We start from the raw sequence: 25617 nt of genomic DNA, 5'->3' as shown, positions 1-25617 counted from the left end.
ATTATGGTTTCTTTTCTTTAGCTCCTGCAAGATGTAGACTGAGTCAAACCCACTGTCTGCTACAGACACTTTACAGTGCAATAAACCTGTTGTGGGTGCTTGTAAAGAGTGTATCATGTTTTATCCCTGCAAGATCACACTTGGGTCCTAAATGGTCCTGTGTCAAGAGATTTTGTCCCCTTCTAGAAACCACTTAGTGCACTTTTGTATACAGCTGGCTATCAGTGTATCAGACCATCATCAAGGTCGTATGTTTTCCTTGTAATGAGAGTTATTCCATCAGATTCAGCACACAAACACAATTCTAAACTATTTTCAGTAACACTGAAGAGAAGAAAGAGAAAAAAAAATCTGACTGTATATAGCCATGCCACTGCTGATTACTCCTGATGCACCCTCTCATTGACTTCCATTATAAACCTGTCACATTATGGGCTCATGAGTCACAGATTCTGAGGTTCTCAGCTGTGTGTTCCTTTGGGGTTTATCCAAGGTAGTTATTCAAAGGACGTGACTAAGCAGCAAGAGCCATTTGAAGGGTTCGAGCCCTGTGTAATTATTGTTTATTTGTGCTTATTTTCATTTAATGGGGGAAGTTAACTTTTACTAACAGCTTGTGCAAACATACCATGAATGGCCCAGTCATGTAATGGCTTTAATTAAGAATAGTTTATTTGCTTGGATTATACACAATATGTATGTTTGACTTCTCACCTCATGTGAACTCATGTTACCTCCCATGACCTTGCCAGTGTTATCTAAACTTGTGGCTCAGCACAGACTTGACTGGGAAAGTTTTGAGGCTTGTAAATGGCATCTCTTTGTTCTTAATCTACCCTCTCCAAAGCCTCTGCTTTTACTGCCTGCACCTCTATTTATGACTCCTGCTTGTCATCCAAGTGTGGGCGTGCAAAACGATTCAACAGGTAGGAGCACAACATTAATCATCATGTCCCACTCTATAAGGATTGGTGGCAGGGACTCTGCAGGCGATCCCTGTACACAGTTCTGTTTCATCTCTGGCTGGAGTTCCTAAACTACACCGGCATCTGTTTTCTTTGTTGTCTATTCTTCGTCATGTGTTTGGGTGTTGCAGTTAAACCATAAACAATTTTTTTGAAACCTGGCACCAGTGACTATATATTTCTAGTCTAGAGATATGGGTTACTGCTGAAAAGCTTTGCAGTATAATCTATTTTTCATGAAGTCTTGTAATGCTGAATGTGACACCTGACTCAGTCTTACTCCACTCACAGTTTAGACATTTCTGGAACACATTACTGCTTTGGATGAAAAATTCAGAAAGAAAAGAATTCACCAGACTTTCACTGTCTAATTTTAGAGGGTCCCCCCTCAATTTTGCCCATCAGTTTGGTCTAGTCGACCCACAAGGGGTAATTACAACTCAGCCTGTAAAAACAGTTGAATAATATTTTGTCTCCCATGGAGCTCAGACAAGCCCCAGAGATGATGTCATAGTGTCACAACAGCTTGTATTGCAGTCTTTCTGGACTTCGACCCATGCATATTAAGGATTAAAGGGCTGATGAAAAAGGAAATAAACACATATACTACAACCCATCAGCTCTATATTGTGAATAAACTCTCACTGTGTGATGGAGGACAAGGACACAGGACAGGGTGCTGGAATTGGTCAACACCTTGGGCTCTTTCACGTGTTTCTTATGTTTTGCATTATTTTTTGCATTGATCTGGTTAAGTAAGTGGTTAAGTAAGTATGCTTTGTTGAATTTGTAAGTTTGCTTCATTACAAAAAAATTAACAGTCACTAATATTTATGGTATTCTCATGGTAATGGAGAGAGAGACAGAATATCAACCAAAAAGTCAAGTCATTGAGTGAAATAAGTATTAGATCTCTTACAACCCAGCCAGAATTCTGGCTTCCAGAGATTGTAATTGAATGTTATTTAATTGACTGATCTCAAATCATTACAAGTATAAAGCATGTGTGTCTAACCTCTCCACTGCCATGGGTAAAACCAAAGAGTTGTCCAAGGACATCAGGGACAAGATTGTAGACTAGAGCAACAAGACTATCAGGAAGAAGCTTGATGAGAGGGTGACAATTTTTGGTTTGATTATTTGGAAATAGAAGAAACAAGAAATGATCATCAATCATACTTCTTCTGGAGCTCCATACAAGATCTTGCCATATGTGGTGAGGATGATCATGAGTAAGGTGGTGAATCATCCCAAGAAGAGAAAGCAGATGAAACCAAAGTTGAGCAGCATCTACTTGTTTGGAGAAAGGGTAATGCTGAGTATGACCCAAAGAACACCATTGCCACAGCAAGGCACAGAGGTGGAAACATTATGCTTTTTGCTAAGGGTAGAGGATATAGGATCTAAATCATCCAAAAAGTACCACCAAGACAACAAAGGCTAAAGAAGAAGTGCATTTAGGCCATGGAGTGGACTTGTCAGTCTCCAGACCTCAATCTGTGTAACGAGTTTTGAGTTGACAAACGTCATCAAAGAAAACTAAAGGATTTAGAGAATTTCTGTAAAGAGGACTGGGTCAAAATTCCTGTGCATGGTCTTGATGACCAACTACAAGAAATGTCTGACAACTTTCCAAACTGATGTTTGTGTTTGTCATGGTCTGCGGTGGGTGGCTGGAATTTCCATAAGGCTCCTGAACTTACCTGGGATCCGCCCCTGAGCAGGGCCAACTTCTCCAGCTCCTGCACACCTGGAGCCTATTGCAGGCAATCAAGCCAGAGGGATTTAAGCCACACGTTGATGTTCATTCACTGCCAGATTGTCATCAACACATGTTGGTAACAGGCCCTTATACTTCAAGTTCTTGCTGTGATCTATCTTGTTAACCAGACTCTCTTGTGCTGCAGTTGCTGTTTTCACCTTGGCTCACGCTCCACCTCCGGACTCAGGATACCAAGCAATCATTTTGAAAATCTCTCTGTGCCTCACCTGCCTGCCCTCCTGCCATCACACTCCATCTGAAGCCCCGGATCTCAGGTCAGCCTTTCCACGCCACTCAACCTCCCCTGGATTCTCATCACCCCCCTCTCAACACCCCATGTCCCCCACTGCAATGTGACTGCTCCCTGCTCAGCTCCACTCGGCATCTCAGGCCTCATTCCCTCGCCCTAGCCACGTTTCCCAGGCCACGCCTCGTCAAACTCCACGTCTTATTGTTTTTTTTCTTTGCTACGTTTTTTTGCACTTAAGCCTAATAAATTGTTACATCATCTGCTGTCTCTGCTCTGGGTTTCTGCACCTGAGTCCTGTTCAGTACAGGCCACTCGGCCCTGTGACAGTGTTTGTATAAAACTAAACCCCTGATGTTCTCTCATAAAATACCAACTCCAGTATATCCATACTGGTTGATAGATTCATGTCAGTATATATCAGATCCCAACATCTGGAGCATTTTCATACAATACCAGAAAGTAACCATTAGTTTACCCTACACTCCATCCAAGACTCATTAATTTAAATGTTGTACGTCAGTGTAATTGTGGGAAACTCTGTTCTTGCATCCAGTGTCTGTATGTTTTATATACCAATGACAGTCTCTCTTGTATTGTTTTATATGACATCGACTGAGTTCATTTGTATGTGGGTTTGGTCTGGCTTGCCAGAGGGGCGTTTGTAGTTAAAGTTTAATACACTTTCGCTCATAACATTTGTTTTCTCCTTAAACTTCCACTTCAGCTCTAATCCCCAAAGTTCCAGAGGGACTCAAATGTGTCTTATGTTTAATTAACAAATGCTGTATTAAAGAAGCTGCAGAAAATTTGATATATGCTCTATATGCCATGGCCTAAAAACTTCCTTTTTAGTGTCCCTCTCTGAGGCAGGGATTGTAAAATTAAAAAGCAGACATTCATTACACGTCATGGATCCAACAGGGAACACCCGGTTTTGCCTTGAGCTACTTCATCATTCAGTGCACATTAAAGGATCTGGCTATGAAAAGTAGCCATTACTTAAAACCAGTGTTAGCTCAATGTCAACACCTTACGCCATTTCAATCCAAATTATTTTTTAAAGCTGCAGCCTCTGCACCCATCATCTGCCCCTCATTTAAGATGATGTTTTCACTCCATGCTCGGGCCTAATTGCCCCATGTAAACCATGTTGCAATTACATAGTATAACTACTTGTAAAGCCAGAAACATATTTGCTCAAAAGTTTGCCAGCTATGGTGGAAAGTGTGACTGAGAAGAAAATTTGCAGGTTGTATAAAATGACCCAATTGCTATTTTCAAAGAGGGGTTTCAGACATTTGGGACACTAATCAGTGAGCTGAAGCGTGTGCTGTCTGTACATGTCCAGTGAAAGCAATCAAGGTCCATTAGCAGTCGCTGGGATTGATCCCTAAAATTACAGTGGGGAATAATTGCAACTTGGAACACCCAGTACTGTTTAACCCTCCTGTCCTGTGTTGCATCTCTAAATATGGCGTTCCAAGAATACACAGCTGGCTACTAAATTGGCACATAGTACTCTACAGGGAGGAGATACCACTTCACTGTCCAGCATGAATGGTGATGATGGATATATCTGTCAAGCTTTCGTTGCAAACCGAACCCTCTGATTTTCATGCACCGTCGATACAAGCTGAATTAACAAATCATGCTTTTTTGCACACTTAAGTCTTGCCAAAAGTCCTCAGTCATGCTGGAATAACAAAGAAGCATACGTGTTTGACTTGTTCATTTATAATGCCAGTGCTGTTAAAACTTCAGTGAAAATTTTTCACTTATTCGTGTGTCATCACCTCTATAATTCTGCTGCTGCTATCTTTGGTTCTCGAGTCTCCAGATATTTTTCTCCGTGAGCAGACAGCTGGAAAGCTCTGAAGTATTTGGGAGTGCTTGGGCAAACTGACAGCAAGAGGTAGACTGGGACAGGGGTTATTTATGCATCAGGGAAAAAGAAAGGGCATTTATTAGTGTCAGAGTTAAAGTTGAACAAACAGGTTTGAGTTTAGAGGTCAAATAGAAGAGGAGGCCACATCAATGAGATGTTGTGACCAACACGCCAAATAAGAAGAATGCACTTTTGAGTATAGGCCTAATTGACCACTTTTACAAATATTACTGTTAATTCAGCGAAGAAATTTAAGCCACCGGTGTCTACTACGGTTTTGTACTTTGTCTTCATGTCTTAAGGTACGCAATCAGTTACAGATTTAAATAGGATGTTCTATAATGCCTTGCTGATGATTTGTTGATTTGGTGCTATTCCCCTCAGTTACATGTCTTCCCCTCAGGTCCAGAGTTGTGATAGTTTGATGAAAAGAGCCTGATGAAAACTCTGGGATAATATAATTTTTGGTGGGGTGCCATACGGAGCTCTCAGGTTGGTTCGCGATCCAGTGAGGGGAAACCTGGCTGGGCTTATGGTTCACAGCTGTGCAGCTGGGAGCACACGCCAATTCATCACTGTCTGCCGTGTGGGGAACTTGGCATTTTTGAGTATCTTTACTATCCTTTGTCTGCAAATAAATATAACTGCCTGTTGGCTATCAGGATCCTCTCCTTTCCAGTTTAGTGTTAACGCAAGAAGAAAGGCTTTAGGTGAGGCAAATACAAAGCTGAAAAGTGCGCTGAGTGTTATCACGTCATATTTCAAAAAAAGAAGGGGGGGGGGAGGGGGGGTTGCATGTTGCAGTTACCCTATGAGGCCAATCAGTGTACTAGAATCCTACGTTTAAACTTTCATCAAATCAGAGCACTGGTCTCTAAGATTTCACAATTTCCTCGATTTCAAGGACAGGTAAGGAAAAGAGCTATGATCTGTTAATGTGGCTGACAGGCATATCCTAGTCCAGGTCCCCCCCTCCCCTTCATCTACCTTTACACTGACTACAACAGACAGATCTGGTGAGTAAAGAGTGTTTCATTAGAAATGCTTAGATGTTAAGTGCCGTAACAGTTCAGGGTGATTGCTGCACGAAGCGTCATCCAGTCTGTTCTTCCTCTCATATTTAGGGGAGAAAAAAGTCAGGGGCTTTAGCAAGAAAAAAGAAAATGTTCCGTTTACTACAGTATAACACAACGATCCTGATCTCTAAAGGCTTGGCCGCAAACAAACAGATCAGTCACATGGAAAAACTAAGCACACCTCTATAATTATCACACTTTCAAATCCATAATGTGATCATCAGTCGTTCCAAACTTGTCCTATTTAAACCTCTGACATCCAGGGCCTGCTGTTCTCTTTGCTACTAAAGTGTTTGGTGTCATCATGCCAAGATCTAAAGAGCCCTCTAAGGCCTTCAGAAAAGAGGTTTTGGATGCCTATGAGTCTGCTAGGGGATTTAAAAAGATCTCCAAATTATTTGAAAAAATAAATCATTCTACTATAAGGAAAATTATCTACAAGTGGTGTAGATTTTAAACAACTGTCAGCTGGTTTAGGACTGGCCATGCCAGGAAAATCCACACTACAGCAGGCTGTTTGACACCAAAAAAAGTCTCCAAGAACCTACAAATTTTATAAGAAGATCTGGAGGTAACTCTTCAAACTGTGGGTGTCAAAATGCATACTTTGTCAGTCACAAAAAGCATGCATGTGATATGTGGAGGGTGTGCCAGGAAAAAGCCTTTGCTGTCCACGAGGAACACTGAAGGGGGACTGCTTTTGTCAAAGGACAGAGTCAAATGTGCTCTAGACACACAAATGAAAGAGTTGTTTGGAAACAGTAACCGAGGATATGTTAGGCGCAGTCTAAATATGGCTTTTCAGGAGACCACCTGTGACGTCTGGAAGAAATCTGTAAGTTTGGGGTTTCTCTTTTTGCCTTAGGAACTGGGGGGCTCAGAGTCATTGATTTAACTATGAATTCCACATAATTCTGAAGAGTACTTGAGGACAAAGTGAGACCACCTGTACAAAAGTTACAAGTCAGCCAGAAATGAACCTTTGAAGAAGATAATAATACAAACTGTACCATATTCACACCTGATGCTAGCTAAATCACTCCCAGTAAAACTAAGCTAGCTATAAAATAAAGATAAAACACACTTTCAGTGAGGAGCTACAATATCAGTAAGATGGTCAAAATAATAATATATTGTCAGCCATGCCTCCAAATTTGTTGCTTCAGGTTTTTGCGACTTTCCTGAGTGAAAATGTACACGCTAAAGTAAATTTGTAGCTTTAGCTTGTCTTGTTTGCAGTGTAGCCCATCTTATCTGAGGAGAATGAAACTGTCATTCTCATCATGAAAGGAACCAACCAGGGACCAAATCACCTGCTCGAAGACCATCAGGCAGAGGTGAATGTGTTTAATGAGTCTTTATTTATTTGTGTTCACATTCAAATCACATACCAAAAATAAAAATGAGATTTTAAACCATGTTTGAACACATTAGCAATGCATTTTCCATTTGTTATTATAGAGCTTTTGCCTGTTATAATTCACCTACTATCTACAAAAGCTGGGGTAAACGTAAGATAAGACATTTTTAGTACAGGCCTTACTTTGCAAGCACATCAGTTAAATTATTTAGTTTATTCACATGTGTGCTATTACCCAAAAAGGACACAGTAACTAAGTAAACTCAGGTTTACTCATTTGAGTAAATCAGAGTTTGAGCACCCTCAAACCCTCAGGCAATTGCTCAAAGTGTGGTTTTCAGATGCTCTTTGAGAGGGGTGATTAGTGTGCTCATTTAAGGAGTAGAGAAAGAAAATATTTGCTTTTTCACATTTATAGGATATATATTTATAGGATATTACGCTATGAGCTCATGAGAGCTCTTTTAAAAGCGTCTTCAAAAAACGCTGAGAAATGCAAATGCATGAGAGGACAGCATGCAACGAACTGTGAGAAGGAAATGGGTGCAGGGAGCAGGCGGTGAGCAAACAGCGAGCTAGCACCACACGCAAGACTCGCTTCAACGGCCTGATGGTGTGAGCGAGCTGCAGTAATATAAAAGCTAATTTAGTGATTGAGAACAGAAGCCGTGTTCACCCCCACAGTCCTTGGCTACCAGAGAGCACAGCCGTCTGTTGGATGGAGCTCTAAGAGGTTGTTGTGCACATGCATGTTTTTGATGGCAGCATCGGCAAGCAAACCACACAACTTCTGCCGCTGCTGTGCAACAGTTTGTGATTTTTATATTAAAAATACACTTTAGACACTGGAGGGGACAGAAAGCCACTTCTAATATTTGGAAGGAATTTTTACTGGTCATTAGTTTCTTTTATGAAATATTGCAGCAGAACGCCTGGGGAGATGTGGGATCTAAAAAAAAACACTTCAAAAGAGCGGTTGCCTTTTAAAACAATTAAGCTCGTATCACAATACATGGCAAACACTCAAAGGACTGCAAAGACCTAAAAATTAAGCGTTATATATTTACAGCCCTGTCCACCGAAAATAAGGACAGAGAAATTTCACAGCTACAGAGAGGATATTTCCACTCATAAGACTCATGTAATGTTCAATAAAGTAGACATCCATCCATCACTCCCACCTATGGGAAACATCTGTTGGAGTGTGTGGAGACAGGGTGAAGGTTAGGTCAATGGTGAGACACAACAGTTGGGATACACGGGTGTGGCAGACAACAGGGCCCACATGCACCCTCAAAACAGGAGCAACAACATAACGGATATCCCTCCTCTATTTCCATCCATTCAGTGTCGCGATGAGAATCATGGGATCTTGAATGGTGACCAGAAAGGCCAGAGTCGGACATAATTGCTGTCCCTGCTGAAGTGTGGGGGCGTAACCTCTCATTTCCCTTGAATAATGTCGCTGTTTTGGACAGCAAGCCAAAGAAAGTGGCAGTTTCTTTCCCACAGGATTTGTGGCTCAACTAATACATTCTGCTGTGGCTTTATGACCGATGAGGCTGAGGGCCAGGCTCCTGAAACTACTGTGCTCCACAAGGTTCAACATCAAGGCCTTCATTCACAAACCAGCCAACCATCCATCTTCTTTGGCCTATCCAGTTCAAGGACATCAGGGGAAACCTATTCTAGCTGCTATGGGATGAGTGGCAGGGTACACCCTGGACAGGTTACCAGTATGTTGCAGGGCTAACACAGAGAGACAGGCAACTTAGGATTGCTAATTAACTGCATGTTTCTGGGGGAGTCCCCAAAGACATGCCACGGAGAACATGAAAACGCCACACAAAATCAGGGTAGATGGTTGAGTCGAACTCAGGACCTTATTGCCAGGAGGCAACTGGTCCAACCACCACACCACCAAGCTGTTTGCAAATCTTCAGAGAATTCAGGAAAACCTTCACAGAAAATAAAGTGTCTGTAACTTCTGTAGTTGGATTGTGAGGTTGACCGTATTGCTACAGTAGAGAGATTCAGACAATCCCTGATGTCTGACATATGCCTGTGAGGGATCCTGTGGAATCACTGGTTAATAGCAGATTTATACAGCAATGTTTGTGCAAGCGGACCAACTTGTTTTTCTAAAAGAAAAAGAGCTGATGGAAACTTAATGAAATAAAACATCCATGTGAGCAGAGTTGCCACTAAGTTGCCGCAAAAGAAGAAAACAGATTTTCCTCTTTGTTTGCTTAAAAAGTGAAATGAGATTCGCTTAAACATTTCTTAAGAATGAGTTTTGACATTTGCTGGTGTTGCTGAAGCCACAAATCTCGCTACATGGAATTAAAGATCCATTAATCACTGAGAATTTATTTGCTCTGACTGCTTTAGAGACAGTGGCTGCCTCCAGCTCCTACTTTTTGTGTTCTTGGGAGGAAGTCGCTTCTTCAGCGTAATAAACTCACTCATCCACTCCTCCTTCATCTGTGCTCTTCCAGTGACCCCCACAAACAGCTGGGAGTACTTAATCTTTAAATGGCAACGACAATTTTCAACCACATATTTTCAGCGTTTTGCTAATTTTTAATTTTTGCACGTGGCTGATATTAATGACGGAAGCCCCGTGAGAACTTGTGGCAGCCCTTTGTGGTTGAGTGCTTTGCATCTAAGCTAACTGGGACCAGGACAGCGGGAGCAGAAGAAACTGAGAAACAAGTGAGAGGCAGCGAGAGGCAGTAGAAGCCAGCAGTCTTTTACTGCAAGACTGTTGAGCCTGACATGGGCTGTTTATAAGAAACAGGAACAGAAAACTGGGGGATCAGACGAAGGAAGGATCTCACTACTACTGCATTGTGGGTAGTAGTAGGGGGGCAGTACTGGATTATTATTATGGAAATAACCTTTAAAATAAACTCAGCAACAAAGGCAGACAAAACAAACAAAAACTACTTTTGGGAAAAAGCTCAGTGTTTTTCACAAAAATCCTTCATTAGATTGTTTTATAGCTGCTGCTGATTTCAGGCCAATGCAACTGCTTTGGTAAAGAGATGATCCTAACTAGCCAAAAATCTACAACATTCTAGTTTTTACTGAGAAAAATAATGAGCTTGTTTATAAAATGTATTTTACTATTTATAATAAAAGCCCTACAAAATCTGAAAATACTGTAAGTAAACAGTGGAAAATTATGATTTAAATCCTGGTACTCTGCTGGTTGCTGAGGTGGAGAAAAAACACTCTATTGTGTTCCTAACTGTTATAAACATTTCTTATCCACTTGTGCTAACAGCACTTGAATTTATGTGTCCAGACTGTTTTAGGGTACTTATCCAGAACATTTCTCAAGATGTCCCGTATTCCACATTGACGCCATACGACCAACAGTGAGTTATTCTGTTTCAGTGCTCTGTTGCAGGTTTTGGTGGTCGGATGTGTTCAGAAGCAAGCAGATGTTGTTTTGACCTCGAGGTCTCTTTTAGTTACTTAGTGGAGAAAAGGTAACTCCAAAGAATTTTACTCTTACATATGTATGAATTTGGAGAAAGAACTAATGTGAGAAAGTCAGATTTATTTTTGTGGAGATGGTCAGAGAGCGAGGAGGGCTTCCAAAAATGGTTGCACGAGCTCCAGATGAGGTGAATGATGTAAGGTAGGAGTTCGGGATCAAAGTTCCCTGCGACAATGGAAACAAGAAGGCAAACAAATACACCCTGATCGATCGAGGTAAAGCGTTTTATTTGAAACCCTTCTTTGAAGAACATATTTAAAAAGACTTACGGTATTGATATTTGTAACAATGTATCTTAAGCACTTTCGTCAACAGTTTCAGTGAACCACAAGACAGAAGATTTCCATGAACATAAACAGTATTAGTACAAAAGTTATAGCAGGGAAGTAACAGTAGACATTCGTACTTAATGAAAGGCAAACTTGCTTTTTTAAAAGATATTCTCTTGTTACAAAACTGGCTGTAAAATAAGCTGAACACTTGCAAAAATAGGGGATGTGCCATTCGAATGTGCTGTGGGTGAAACTGCATACTGCCTTAAGCAGCTTTCAGAAGCAGTAGATGTGGATCATTAAAGTATCATTAGTAGAGACTGAACCTAATGAGCACGTCAGTTCTGTATTATAACAGAACAACAGAACATTTACTTAGTGTTAAACCATAACATAACGTGCCAACAAAGCAGCTTTAATGTGTGTGAAGTGAAAATATTATGAAACAGTAGCGGCCCAAAGGCGTAAGTGACACGATTTCTTCCTCTAATCTAAACAAAGCTAAAATAGCTAAAAAGTTCACGCTATTTGTCATGTTTACCAATATTTCGCAAATGCTAATTTGACTACTGTCAAACTGTATTTTGGGCTTGTTTAGATATTTTCTTTTGTTTCAATTAAACAATTCAAGCTGAATTTAATAACCCTGCTGCTGTGATCAGTTTCTATAAGTGAATAATTCCTGTTGGCCATGCACAGTAGTCAGACGTTGCGCACACAGCTCCTCGTCATCAGAACCAATCATGTTGCTCAGTGTTTGCCTGCTTTAATTGCTGGCCTATCACATAATCCTTCCAGAGGGAAGGAAAAACAAAGAAGATTAACTTTTACAAATAATCCCACCATTATCAATTATTTGTCAGTAATGAAATATAAAGCAAACATATACATATACACGTCACTTAATTAGTTTGATTGGTTGACCATTTCTAGAAATTCGAACTCCTACTCTTGCCAACTCGCGTCCTATAAAAGAGCTCCATTTGAGGCGGGCGTCCACTTTACCTGCAAGACAAGATGTTTGCCACAGAGGTTTGACCTGGGTGGCCTAAACTAAACATTTTGTTTATGCAGTGCTCCACAGAGGTGTGTTTAGCACCCATTTTACAATGTTTGAGAACCACTATAGGGGAGTTAGGGATGAACACAGTGATTCCTAACATTTGTGAAAGGCCAGTTTGAATTGAGAAGGCGGGGTTTTAGATGAGGGAGACATGGGGATGAATGGGTTGACATTTTGGAAGTTGCTGCTTGTGTAGGCAATAAACTGACAGCATCTGCTGTTAAATCAAGTCAAAGTGATGTCTCCATTTTTCCCCACCACATCTTAATGTGTGATACCCATAAAATCCCATTTCCTAAGCAGAGTTTCTCCAAAGTGAATCGAAAGAGTAGAAAAGCATTAAGTCAACCATATCCAGGTGACTATTACATCTTTGGAAAAAATTCCACTGGACTACTACACCTTTGGAAAATATTTAGTGAACTTATACACCTTTGGGAAAACATCTTTGCATCTTTGGAAAAAAGCACACTAAAACATCCAGTGCCTATATAAATAACTTCCTCCTAATGTTTCCGTGTCGACAAGAATCACTGCACACCCCCACTGACCAGAGGGGCCTGCAGAGCGGTGGCTGTGCAACGACTGTCTCCAACTGCACTGGCACGTGTCCCCCTGTGTGCATTCAGTGTGCATGCGTGTATATCCCACTTCCAAACCGTGGCTCAGCAAAGGGGTTACAGCTGCATGCGCACATGCTTCTGCAAAGTTTGTTCACATGAAAGTCGTGCAGGGTAGGCTCGACATTAAAAACCTGAGCATGAACCACAACACTCGACAGCCTTTCCGCCGCTCCAAAGGTCAGATTATATCCGACTATTAGTGGCTTGTATAATGGATCTCGTTAGGTCTTATTGCAGAACAAAGTTTTGAGCTTTCCAGAAATCTCTAAGTTTGGAAGTTTATTTTTTGCTAATATGAAATTGAACATTTAAAATGTTTTCGTATGTTCAAAGAGGTATTATTATGTGGAGCTAAGCAAAAAGGAACAAACTGGATATATGGAATACCACAGAGGGGCATTTCTTTTCTTGTATCTGCAGTAAAATCACTACATTATGTTTGTGGGCAGCTGTGGGGCTGAATCAAAATAAAAGTAAATGGATGGATTCAATGGATGAATCTAAATTTGTACAATGTGTGCTGTGTGGTAAAATTACAATGGTGTACCACTGAGGTTTCCAGTGACACACTTCCAGTTCTTCCACATAGGCTTGTTTATATAGATAACGAACCAATGGCAACATTACATCCCTCGGCTAAGCACTTAAACACTGCCAGCTCCTGAACATAATGAAGCCCCAATGAATACATTGCTTAGAAGTCTGATGCACTTTTAAGGTCCACATATAAAAGCTGTGCTCTCTGGTGGAAAAATGACTTTAACAAACTGTGTAGCAGCAGGCTTAAGTGGTGTGTTTGTTCCCCTCATTTCGCTGCAGCAATGTCACATCCATGTTGACCAGGAGCAGCATGCAACATGATCCAAGAACCAGTCAGTCTTACTCTACAAGCTTCTGGCTAATCTCCACCTGCTCATTGTCTGCCTCTTATTCAAAATTCACTTGAGCAAGCAAAGCTTAATTTTTACAGCACGTTTAATTCCAGATGGAAGCTCAACTTAAAATCAGTTTTTCTCCCAGCTCAAAGCATTAGAAACACCTTCCGACCTTTCTATGTTTTACATGCAAATTTAAGACCGCTCTACACATCAGTGTGGTTTGCAAAGAAGCAGAGACAAGGCATTCCCAGGATTTTCAGGGCAAAGACAAACCGTGAAAGGAAAACACGAAAGATAAAGTGAGCCAGCCTATGGGTACGAGCACGAAAAGGCTGTGAACTTACAGCATATGTCCAGTTAAAATCTGAGAAACTGCTGTTCTTCTTCTACTTATAACCACATTATTTTGTGGAAAAAGTCAAAGAGCAGTCTCATCCGTGTCGAGGAGTGTGTGCAAAACATTTGCCCTCCAGTTTTATGTGATTTTTAAATAGCATCCAAAAGACCTCTAAAAGCAAACATACATCCACATGACGCTCACTAAACAAGTCTGTCCTGTGAGAAGAGAGGATGCCTGAGAGGTGCCAGAGGCAGCGTTTTTGCCAACCTCACGTTACTCAGATTTCACCAAATAAAGTCTCCTGAAGTGCACAGCTAGGATAAGACATCATATCTCTCTTTACTGCCCTTTGTTCTTGCTCGCTCTCTCTCCCAGCTGGGATCTCGAGGAATATAATACTCCACTTGTTAGCTACTCCCTCACTGTGGCAACACGAACACTCGTTCCACACACTGAAAAAAAGGGATTGGCCAGCTCTTGGATTTACATAAGCATCTTGCGTGTATTTAACACAATTGCCTCATGCTTTAAAGTTAAGTGTAACTATATAGTGTAGAAACTACATGATATGCAGAGAGGGTAGATTAAATTGTTCATATCATGTTCAAGTGAAGTAAGTCAATAATATAGCAATGTTAAATCCCGCGACACTGCACGGGATTTCAGTCTCGCACTCTTTGGATCGTGGTTTCAGGAAGGCATCCATCTCAGTCAAGTCGAGCAGCCACCTCTACTTTTTTTGGTATACCAAAAAAAGTAAATTGGGTGGTTGTTACATTAAAAAAGTCTACCTTGTAATTTGAACACAATAATTTCATGTTTCTATGAACGTAATTAAATCATGTAGGATTTGCATAGAATTCAAAAACTTAATTTGTTCCTGTTGAGATGAAATGATACAATCTAGTAAGAGTGGTTAGTTGCTGAACTCATGAAATTCACAAGATCGCACAAGATTTCAAACTGCAGGAAAATCAGTGGAGTTATAAGAGGCAGAGAACTACACACACACCACGTGCATGCTATTGCTATTTATTGTGGATTAACCTTTCAAGGACAAAAACAAAAAAATTCTGCATCAAACACAGGAAATCATAGCTTTCCTGTGTTTCCTAGATTGTTGGCATGGTGGTTAGTGCTGTTGCTTCACAGTAAGAAGGTCCTGGGTTCAAATCCACATTCTGGCTAGTTTGCAGTGGCTTCTCTCTGGGTATTCTGGTTTCCTCCCACAGTTAAAAGTCATGCAGTTATTAGAGTTAGGGTTAACTGGTGATTCTAAATTACCTGTGAATGTAAGTGCACGTGGTTGTTTGCTTCTATGTGAAAGACTGGTGAGCTGTCCAGAGTGTACCCTGCCTCGTAACCTATCACTTCAGGGTTATTTCCCAGCTCTCCTGCAACCCGGAGGATGGTAGTCATTGTAAATCCATTCAATTTTTATGGTAACCAGGATCTAGACTTTGTTGAACATCATGTAATATGAAGACAACATGTAGTATTTAAGTGACCAAGTAGTATTGGGGTAAAAGTTATTGAATAGTGTTGAAATAAAATGACAAAATTGTGAAGGATTAAAATATTCCAAGAGCTCAACTTACTTCATCTGAACATGTTTCAATCGCATTTTAGGAACACAAAATGCACAGGTTTATTGAATATGAAAAAGTTGTGTTGATTTAACTCAGTTGTTTAAGTTTCTGCCAAAGCAAAACATTTGTGTGCAACAAATGTCCACTATTGAATCAAGTAAATCCAACATGGCCTTTTTTTCAGTGCATTTAAAAACTGAACCGCGAGCTTTTTGCACTTCAGAGAGCTCCAGTGAGTCCTGACCTCCAAGAAGGGACCTGTGGACCATGCTCCCCCTCCTGAGGTGAGGTGTGGGAGGAGCAGGCATGCAGTCTGGGAGGGCTGCACATATTGTTGCACGTGTATGCACATTCTGTCACCAATGGAGGTGTCATGGTGTTAAGCGTGCTCTGCTGGATGGTGCCTGGCTGTGGGATCTGAGGTTCAAATTCTCCTGTGCCAGGTCTAGCAGACCTTACAGGTTCACCAGCATCCCCCAACAGGCCATTCCTCCATTTCAGTGTTGCAGACTCCACTGAAGAAGCAAAAAGCACAAACAGGCAGCAATGTTTTGCCGAGGGGAAACGGGTGAGGGAAGTCAAGGTAAATAACACTCCCTGTAGTCTCCAGTGAGCCAGAGACTGTTGAACTGCTTTTTCTGTGTCTCTAGAGAGGAAGGGGAAAAGCAGGGAACCATTCAAATTTTTAACTTTCAGGGCAGATATTTCGAATTCTTAATCCGAAGAACACAAGAAGCGTGGCGGCTTAAGGCACCATTAGGTTGCGTGGATGCCAAAAACATGTTGAGCATCAGAGTAAGGGCCCGTCTCATCTGCTCACAGCACCCACGAAAAGCATGTTTGACACAAACCCAGAAGAAACTGCAGAAGTAAACCTGTGATGTGTGACCTGGATTTATTTGAACCCCCCACCCAAACACCCAAGCTGCACACTTTCACTCAAAAAACTCTTGAGCGTGTAACAGAAAAAAAAAATGAAAACAAACGCTCGCCGTGCCGGGTAAGAAGCGTACTCATGGCAACAAAAGTGCAAACGTTTTTCTCATTTAGATTAGTAAAAGCCTTAAAATACTACATACCAGGACCTGGCAAAGGCTGCGCTTTGGAATACTTTCAGTTGAAAATTACCAATAATTACCAGTCGCATTTTGTAATTTTCATCAATTTACTTCACAAAGCTTTTCTTATGAAAGAGCCTCTTTAGTACAAATAGCTGGCCGAAGCTGTCTACAAGGATTTATGGTTTCAGCAAACAATCCCCAGTCCCATGGAAGCGATGTAAAGCACAGGGTGAAAGCACGCTGATTCTGCGTACAAAATAAAGCACGTCCGTATGAAACTGCGAGAGGGGTCGTCAAATAAACTCATCTCAGTCTAACTTGCGTCTTATGTTAATTGTGAGAGCACCTGAAATATTTTTCTTAAACAAGATCTGATCTGATCCAGCACATTCACCAAAAATAAAAAAAGCTAACATTTAAACTCATTTACTTACAATCTTTAATATTTGGATAGTAAAGTAAATAAATTAGAGAACATTTTTTTGTGTGGTTAAGACAGACTCACTAACAGACAAGGACGGGTCACTAATGTGTTTTCCAGTGTGAAATACATTCTTTTCAGTGCCTAATTTCCCTCATGAATCTTAAGGGACTGGGCCATAGCAGAAGAAACTTTTGCTTATTTGAAACTATACACTGCACATGTTTTTAGAGCTTCTCAAATGCACAGAAAAACTCTTTGAAATACAGTTGCAATAATACAAGAGGCAGACCAGAATTTTACACAGGGCTGTAAATTAAAAACAGAGCCCTGCACCAATAAATCGATAAACCCTCTCCAGCTCAGTCAGAACTATTAGAAATATTATTTTAACACATTCTTGCTAGCAGCTGTCTGTATATCATGAACCACAGCATTGCCGTGCACACTTAGTGCTGGAGATTGACAAGCTCCCTCACTGTAATGTTTCCTCGGGGTCACTCAGGTAAGTATCAGCCTTCCCCGTCCAGACTGGTTAAGACCGTGGTCACACTGAACAATGAGGCTGCCTGTGTTGTGTTTCCATGTCTGAGATTAAGAACAAATGTAATGCTGGTGCAGTTATGTGGCCTTTGGTAATTAAGCTCTTTAAAAGTCCAAAAATACATTATGGAGTAGTGTTGCAACTCTTAACTGGTACATTAATAAGGGCAAACATAGAGACAGATTAAAAAGGGTGGCATTTCTTGAATTTGCACATACATACACCCATTTTCTCACACTAGAATGTCAAATATAGACACACACGCACACTGGGAGCAGAAAAAAAGAGGGCTTGTCCGGTTTTTGTCGCTGCTTTAACTACAAAAGGCATCCAGCTTAATGACTTTTGCAAATTGGACATAACGTGTTCAGAACACCCACTGCTGAGTCCAGCAAACCACTTATGGCTAGTGTGGAACCACATACACTGTAACAGCAAATCAAGCAAAAGCAGACCTTTTAATGAACATGGGAAAAAAATATTTGGCTGCAATAGCATTACCACTAAATATATATATATATACAGTATATATATATATATATATATATATATATATATATATATATATATGGATTTTAAGTCACGTTAATTATGAGGTGCTCACTCATACTCACAGGGAGACTTCTCATGTGAAAGTTGTATATAAAGTTGTTCTGTGAAACATGATTGAATTAGAGAGGAAGCTAACAATGTTTCCCCAATATACTGAACTATGTGTGTATTATCATCTGTGACAAGACATCAGTTACAGTGTAATCTTAATACAGAATCTCTGCATCACTTGCAGAGACAAACATAAACAGTCTTTGGAGCTGAGCATGGAAACAGCCCGACAGGCTCGAATGTTAGACAAAACAATGCTTGTTCCTTTTTGGAAGAGTGCTACACAACTGCCACGATGAGGAAAGCTGGCGGATGTAGGCTGACAGAGGAGAAAAACTTGACCATAAAAAAAACATTGTTCTCTGTTGGTCTTGAACAGCTCTGACCCCACTCTTTGGCCTGAACCGTACTGCTACTGCATTTTACCCTCATGTCCAGGAACAGTCCTTAGCAACAGTTACCCCCAGCTACAGCCCTTTGACTTGCACTGTAATGGCATCTAGGGTCTACGGTAGAAATGGCACTTGGCACACACTGAGCTGTTTGCTTTTCTGAATTCCCATGACGGCTAGAAAGTGGAGTCATGTTTCCGCCGTCGAATAAAAACCCACTTTGTTTCTGCTCCATCGGTCAAAGGCTCTGAAAATAGTCACAGCTTTTCAAAGTTTATTACTCAAGTGTTTTTCACACATCAGTAAAACAAGGGCGGTGGGAGAGCAAAGCACATTTTCCTTGGTGCAATCCTGCTAGATTTATACTAAAAGACACCATATAAACTGCAAGTAATCACTATTTTTGACTCTACCAAAAAAGCATTAATATGGAGGCAGAAATCCAGGTACAACCGCACTGTAACTGTAACTACTCTGTTCTCATTGGTAATGCAGTTATTGGGGTACTTGGACAGTTGACACGGGGACGTGACATACATTAAATCTATGTGTTACAAAGCAACGTGTTACTGTATTTAAATTACATTTTTAGTAATGCAGTAATGTAGCAAGTTACTGTACTGAATTCAGTACTTACATTACAGTTATTACTTCCATCACAAAGGTTCATCAGTTACCTGCATGGTGGGTGAATAGAAAGAATGAAAATCATGAAACAAAGTTGTTTTTTATCCCTGCATACTTGCATTACAATTAGCTGATTTCAAGTTCAAATTGTATTTGTCATATTCAGGTAACAATGGCATACCGCTACTGGCAATGAAATTCTTAAGCTCAGAGTCCTCTCAATATTGCATCTAAAAGAAAACAAAATTGCACATAATTAAAAATTAAAATAAACTTTATAAATAATATAAACTATTTATTTATGTAAAAAAAAAAAAGAGTAGACTAAATAAATACAGATTACTAAGTGTGCCATAGGAGCAAAGTGGTGGAACATAGTCTATAGCACACATGTGGACATTACTTTTATTTTTATTGAACAAAAGGACAAATGTGCAATGGTAAAGTGCACACTCTATCTGGGACAGAAATCACAGCATTATGCTGCCAAGAAAAGCAGCCAGAGCCTCATCTTAAACAGGTACTGAAGGCAGTGATGAGTATGTTTGTGTTTCACTGTGGCTTTAAAGTCTATTTGAGCCTCCACACAAGTTAATTCTGTTCATCTAGAATTAGGGTTTTCACTCATCCAAGGGACTCATCCAAGTGACTTCTTCAGTCACAGGCCAAGGGATTTATCTTGATATGTGGGGCTGGAGCCTCAAGTTTATATTGGGTTTTTTTTTTTTTTTTTTTTTTAATGTTTATTTATAAGATTTTAAGTTCAAAGTTACATAATGGCACACCAGACAAAGGACATAAGATTCAAAAACAATAACATTTAAGCACAGAAAAAAAAAGAAAAAACAGAAACCAAACACAACAAAAAAAACCCAAACAGGAAAACGGGAAAGAAAAGGAAAAAAAATAAAAACAAAATAAATAAATAAAAATACACCAGTTAGCCAGTACAAATCAAAAGTTCAAAAGAAACACCACTGTCCAAAGAAGATGATCTTCTGTGTGAGTTTAGGCAGGGCAACAGAGAGTTCACCAAGACCAGAAGATGTGGGAAACATGTCCAGAAAGGAATCAGGGTCCGGCAGAAGAGCAGTTTCACACAAACACAAAGTGCAGTCAAATGGGTTAAAGTTTATGTTAAATTCCCATTAATATGATTGAGAAAAGGGCCCCAGATTTCGACAAACTTAAAATGGGTGTCAGCCAAACGATAACGAACCTCTTCAATATACAAACAAGCAATCATCTCACGTAGCCAAACCCTGAACAGTGGAGGAGATGGTGATTTCCAGGCTCTAAGAATAAGTCTTTTAGCTACAATCATGCCAAACATTAAGGCTTTCTGAAGAGGACGTCTGAGTGCCAATGAGGTTAGGGAGCAGCCTAGCACTGCAAGTACACCATCCGGCTCTAATTTTAAGTCATAAATCTGGTTATATATATTAAATATCTCTGCCCAGAAACTCCTGAGTGTGGGGCAAGACCAGAAAAGGTGACCAAGGGTTCCATCCATTGCTTTGCATCTGTCATACAAAGACGAAATAGATGGAAAAATGCTGCATAGCTTTGTTTTAGAAAAATGCAAACGATGAATCAAGTTTATATTGTTAACTGGTAATTATGAGACAACGCATTTCAGGTCATTTTATGGAGGAACCAGCGGTTCTTTACTTTTATGAAAAGTAACAAGCAATGTGAAATGGCTTTGCTATGCCACAGCTCCACCTCACCAAATGATGCCCTATTGTTGCTCCACATGCAGCACTGTGCAATGACATCAGCAAGATGGTGACAGAACCTGTTATCAGTATCGAGAGAAATAAGATTCTATTAAATCCCAGAGAGCAATTTTTACAAATTTGGTGCTGTATAAATGAAATGAAATTGAACTGAATTTCCCCGAGGTGTTCTTACTATGTTAGTCAGGCCAGCGATGGGACGACCTTGAAATCAGTGAGGATTGCCAGATTCTCCTCGTCTTTGGCTATTTTGCAGAAATAAATACTAATACTTGCACAGCACCTCATTGTTTGTTGAAATCAGCAATTTAACAATCAGTTGGAATCCACCGATGAGCGAGCGTGCCGTTTCTCCTGCATCCTAGAGTCAAAAAGTCTGTTATTAGCTGCAAACAAACACAGAAGATGATGAAGAGGGGAGCAGTCCAATGAATGAGGAAAGAAGAGATGCAGACTGGGACATTTGAGAAACGCAGACAAAACAAAGCCCGACCCTGTTTCCAGAAAACATCAGGATGCTTTTTAAAATGTAAATAAAAACACAATGCAAGCATTTACAAATCATTTACACAAAGAGAAATGATCAAATGCTGAAACTTAATTCATGAGTTGAGAAACGGGTAACAAGAGAAAACTGGAAAGGTTGTGTAATGTTAAAAAATATCACATCTCAGAAATGATTAGTTAATAAACAATGAGGCCATTGCATGATGATGATGATGATTCAGTGTAAAACAAGTATCCCAAAAGAGGCTGAGTCTTGAGTTAGCATGCAGAAGGACTGTCCTTTCTGTTTCAGACCACCTTGGAAAAACGGTTCAACAACAGAATAACATTTCTCAATATAAAACTAAATCAAGTACACGTATTACAACAGCATGGATCCACTGTAAAAGACTAATTTCGTGCATTGTTATTATTTACATTTTGAACCATATTCCAGCCTTTTTGGAAGTAGAGCTATATTCAGTGTCATTAATCTCACTGGTGGATGCTATGCAATGTATTCGTATTCCAGTTTCCTGTCCTGTGTGTTGGCTTTTGTTGAGCAAGCCAGATGCTCACAACCTTTTCCTTACTCCGGCCCTAATTTGTCATAATGAAAAAGAAACATAGAATTTAAAGCTTAGAGGTGACTTTTAAAACCTTTCCCTCAGTGTGAAACAATGTACACTTCATGGCTTCATGGTTTGAGTTCACGGTACTCTCTTCGACTTGTGGGGTGATGCCTACCAACCAACCAAAAGCTGGTGGGGAGCGCTGAGCGAACCACAGCGGAAGAGCTGGCAGAGACACCGGCTTCAGTTTGGTTTGGCACATCAGACCGCTGTTTAAAATCACAACTCACCATATCGTAAGCCACGGAAGAATACATCAAGGTGCCCAAGTCTGTAATGTTCAGTACTTTGAAAATAGAACCGAATTTTTCTCCAAAGCATACAATTATGGATCGCTGGATGCAACTCAGAAAGTACGCTTAATTTTGAGTCTGTCTTGACATCAATCTACATATCCAGAGCTGATGATGGGATTCTATCAAATTCAGCAATGAAAAATAGGCAGGAGCTGATTTACAGTTTTAGTGCACAGCTACTTTGGAAGAGCTTAATGTACTATTGTGCTCTCCTCTCTTACAGAGAGCTCACAGCTGAGATCAAGCCAGGATGCGGTGTATGGGCCCTGTGATGCTGTGCCAGAGGATGAACCATGTGTGCAGTGCAGACCAGTGAGGGGGGTGCCAGAGCCAGGAGCTGACCCCCCGACGCACAGGAAGCTCTTCCTCAGGAATACTGATGATGGCTGGCCAGGAGTCCTTGCGACAGAGGAAGCTCTCTCAAGCCACCAGCTGCGACAGACTAGCCAGAATCTCTTTCATGGCCTGGACGGGCCCCCAGATTTGAAACCACAGCATTATGAGGCTGCACACGGAAAGGCCTTTCTTGCTATCCTCTCTCTCCCCTCCTCTTACCCAGGATGAAATGAAATAGAAAACACATTATGTGCTGTGCGTGATCTCAAGCTGAGGGGAGTGAGCCAAGCCCAGAATGGCAGCAGCATGCCCTGACCCCATCTCTAGAGCAATCAGACTTCTGTAGCATACATGGCTACTATGTAAAGGAAAAATAAATCAAGCATCTAAATGTGTCTCAGCATCCAAGGCAAATTAATGATACACCCCATTACGTGTGAGTGGGAAGGTTGTATTTCCTTGATTTAAGAACAAAGATAAATGAATGATTCACTTCTAAGTCTTTAGAGTACTTTTATGGTACTAAATCAACTTAAGTTGTAGACCTGTGGACACAGAGCATAGTGTCTGTCTATGTCTGTGTCCTTGGAGGGGCAAAAGTACCGTATGGAGCATCCAGCAGATGCATTTATACCATGGCTCTTTCATAAATCCACTATGGAACTGCTAACTCAAACCACATGGAGTTTTTATCTAAATAACAAATGCACCAAAGCAGCAGTATCAGGTTTCCCATGTCAATGGGTAAAGAGCGCTATTTAGCTCTTCTCATTGCTCCTGTCCCAGGAAAATCACCCAAAAAGCATGTTCATGAATTTCCCTAAAAACTGGCACACTGACATCCAGACAAACATTGTCAAACTTTGTTAGCACTCAACGGTGGGTCTGCAGTCCCCCCTCGCCCTCCACATGGCTGCCATGCGTACACTTCTAGGCCAGAAAAATTCCAACCCACTAGAAAAAGATTTCCCCCCCGAAGACACCTGCCTGGGTCCAGTATGTTTAAACTTAACCAGACTGTTCTACTGACAAGCTGTTTACTTTTAATCACTGCTATAATCTAATAAAACAACTTTAGGTGTGGCTGGAAACAATACAGCTGCTCAGGAGATCAAAGACCAGATGATATGTCACCCAAATTAAGGTTGATTGACGACACTGATTTGTAATAGTAAGCTAAAGACCTCAAACAACAGCATAAAGATGCTCATTATAACTTAAAACAGAGCAATGTTTACCGCTGTGTAGCATCCTCTCTCTTTTTTTATTTCCTACGGGGGGGGGGGGAGGCACCCATTACTGACCTTTTCCCATGTCCCATTCTTGTACAATACAGCAGCTCAACAGCCCTGGGTCTTCTTTGTGACACTAAAGCACCAAATATTTTCAGTTCGTGAAAGCTCTGGAGAGGCCTGGAGAAGCTATGCTATCCGGTCGTTCAGTCTGACGTCACTAGCCGTGTCTGGGCCTAAACTGCTGCAGGTCCATATATCAAATGATCACTGTGGCATTACTGAGAGTTAAAACACTGTCTAAAGTCTTTCATCTTCAATAAAATTATCAGCGTTCTGCTCTACCAGGTGTAACAACTGAGTTTAACATCCAGGCATCCATGAAAACGGAATTTATGACATTTAACGGAGTTAGAAGTTAGCAGGAAGTTAGCTCGCTAGCTTCTATCTAAATACAATATAGCATGTCCTGACTGCAGCAGTTTGGAAACATATTAAAACGTACAGCTTTGCTATCACTTCCAACATAAATGAAGACAGAAAACTAAACAGCAGTGACGTTTGTAGGGTTACTGAAGTTTGGCTAGCTGGTATATAATGATGTGCTACGTCACCGCTAGCGACACAGCTATGTTAGCATAATATAAACAAGCTAACTTTTTTTCCACTGGATAAAAGTTAACGTGAGTGTTCTCGGTGGTCAGGAACAAATGTAATCGCATGGCAGGATGCTGTAAAAGGACCAAACTTCAGCCAGGAGAACAAATGAGATAATCCATCCACAAGGTTAGTCATTCATATACTGCTGCATGGGCTGTGCTGTAGTTACATCGTAAGGTTTTAAAAACTGATCTTAAATAAATGATTAGCGGTAATAAAAGCCGAGGGAGGTCAACGGTGATCACTGACTTTTTTTAGGAGCTTTTTCAGATTAAATAGAAGAAAATACAAAGCATTAAACATAACAACACAAAAGCCATATTAAATGCAGACTACTTTAGGCCCGGAAGTAGGATTCGTCACGTCATCACTTAATAATCGGATTGTAAGAGGTGCATCACGCAGTGGCTACAGCCGTATATTCTATAAGAAACATGTCCTGTTTAAAAATTATTATTCCTGTTCTGTGCATGGTTCTATCTAAACGTATATGAACAACATTCAAAACCATGTAGTGGATTGTGTGCCTCTGGAGCTAGTAGCATGTTAGGAGAAGATTTTCAGCTGGGAAATCAGAAGCCATGCCACAGGATATTACTCAGTCTTTCTCCCCGCCTGCTTCCTAATTCACCAATCCCTTTGTGCCAAGGAAGCTTCTCTGCTTCATATTAGTCCAAGGTTCATGTAAGCCTCTTCTGACACAGCTCTGCCCCTGCTAACCTCCCAGCAGCAGCAGGTTGAAGGAAGGGCTTAGGAGACAAGCTTGATGATATAAGATGGCTTCTGTTTTGTGAGAAGGATAACCCTTCTGAAATGACACGAACACTGCAGAACTCTTTGATTTACAGGATAAATATGTGCTGGTGATGTGCTTCACTTCGCAGGAACAAGACAGAGGCAGAAGGCCAATTAGCTTTAAGTCACGGATAACTATAAGAAATATGCACTTCACTGTACTTCTGCATTCTCAATGCACAAAGAGCCCAAGCAGCACTAGACTGAACATCTGCACTGGGG

At 40.7% G+C, this 25617-nt stretch overlaps 1 long non-coding RNA gene across 1 annotated transcript in view; it reads right to left on the bottom strand.

Moving 5' to 3' along the window:
* LOC146510968 (uncharacterized) overlaps positions 1-25617 on the bottom strand; it is a 395415-nt gene extending 369798 nt beyond the window's left edge. Inside the window, exon 1 of the long non-coding RNA XR_014876132.1 lies at positions 24907-25617. This is a non-coding gene — a long non-coding RNA (uncharacterized LOC146510968). The remainder of the gene's footprint in view (positions 1-24906) is intronic.

This window comes from Neolamprologus multifasciatus, chromosome 9, assembly GCF_963576455.1.
Source record: "Neolamprologus multifasciatus chromosome 9, fNeoMul1.2, whole genome shotgun sequence".
Lineage (NCBI taxonomy): Eukaryota > Metazoa > Chordata > Actinopteri > Cichliformes > Cichlidae > Neolamprologus > Neolamprologus multifasciatus.
This window is presented reverse-complemented; position numbering and strand designations above follow the sequence as displayed.